Here is a 1,673-nt window from a genome sequence, read left to right as displayed (position 1 = left end):
CAGACTGAGGGAACAAACACAATTCCAAGCCTTGTTCCATTCCCAACAGAGAAAAGAGCAAAAATCATCACTCAGAAGCAACACTGTGTCAGACAGACATCCAAAAAATTATTATTAGATATTTCAAAAGACGCATTTTTAATAGCAATTGTTCTATGTGGGTTTTTTTCTTTTTTTAATTTCAGTATGAAGTATTTGGTATTTGAAGTCTTTAATTGTGCTGGCGAAAAGCCACTAAAGAGGCTTTGATTTTTGGAAGCAAATCCATGTGACTGATCTGAGTGGGATCATAATGGCTACAAGGACCCGTCCATTAGGAGCTATTTTTAACAATGAAGTCAGAACTGGAATGTGAAAGTAAAGTTAAGACTAAACTACAAAAAGGTAAAACTCTCAATATTCTTAAAGATTAAACTGCCCTGCAGTGACAAAATAGCTGAAGTTGTTCCTGCTGCCCATGTCCCAACCCATGTTATCACAAGTTATATTGTTCCTAACATCTACCAACAGAACTCTGAGTACAGACAGTGCTCCTACACTGAATGGTCAAGGTGTGTTGGAGTCCTTCCCAGCTCTTTTTCCTGGTGCTTTTTTGCTTTAGTTCATTATTGGTTTGTGCTTCTACATCTTTGACCTGTCTTTCATTTTGTTCCTGTCTGTGTTGTTGTTATCAGTGGTCTCCTTTCACGGCTTATTTGTTCTCAAGTGTTTTGGCAACTCCCTGCCTAGTTTCAGTCATACAGGATGATGTTCTGCACCCAGCATTCCATATGCAAAAGGGAGCAGAACACAGATCCTCATGGTATCCAGAAAACAAAAACCAGAGATAGAATCCCAGAGTGGTTTGGGTTGGGAAGGATCTTAAATCCCATCCAGTGCCACCCCTGCCATGGCAGGGACACTTCCACTGTCCCAGGTGCTCCAGCCCCATCCAGCCCGGCCTTGGGCACTGCCAGGGATCCAGGGCAGCCACAGCTGCTCTGGGCATCAGTGCCAGGGCCTGCCCACCCTCACTGTAGAAGTCTGCCTAATATCCGATCTAAATCTCTCCCCCTTCAGTTTAAATCCATTTCCCCTTGTCCTGCTGCTAAAGGTGATGGCCAGGGGTGATGAGCTCCCATGCAAAGGGCTCTGTGAGCACACAGAGCCCAGAGCAGGAGGCCAGCAGCTTCCAGAGGGTGGGATGGGTACACAGCATCCTCCTCTGGGAAACAGGGATAGATGGAGGGAGCAGAATGGGGAAAATTGCTCAGGTGAGCAACTGGGGTGAGTCAAAACAGGGCTGGGGGAAGGACAAAGCATTGCCCAGAGCCATGGGGATGGGAGAGCATTGCGAAAAACGTGATGGTGAGTTCAGGCTGGAGAGGAAAAGGATCCAGGGAGAGCTCAGAGCCCCTGGCAGGGCCTGGAGGGGCTCCAGGAGAGCTGCAGAGGGACTGGGGACAAGGCCTGCAGGGACAGGACACAGGGAATGGCTGTAAGCTGGAAAAGGGGGATGTAGATGGGATATTGGGAATGAGGAATTGTTCCTGGCAGGCTGGGCAGGGGCTGGGATGGAATCCCCAGAGCAGCTGTGGCTGCCCCTGGATCCCCGGCAGTGCCCAGGGCCGGGCTGGAGCAGCCCGGGACGGCGGAAGGCGCTCCTGCCATGGCCGGGGCTGATCCCGGGGTGG

This window comes from Passer montanus, unplaced genomic scaffold (genome assembly GCF_014805655.1).
Source record: "Passer montanus isolate IOZ18808 unplaced genomic scaffold, ASM1480565v1 scaffold25, whole genome shotgun sequence".
In the NCBI taxonomy this organism is placed as follows: domain Eukaryota; kingdom Metazoa; phylum Chordata; class Aves; order Passeriformes; family Passeridae; genus Passer; species Passer montanus.
The sequence above is the reverse complement of the archived record's forward strand: the minus strand, read 5'-3'. Positions refer to the sequence as shown.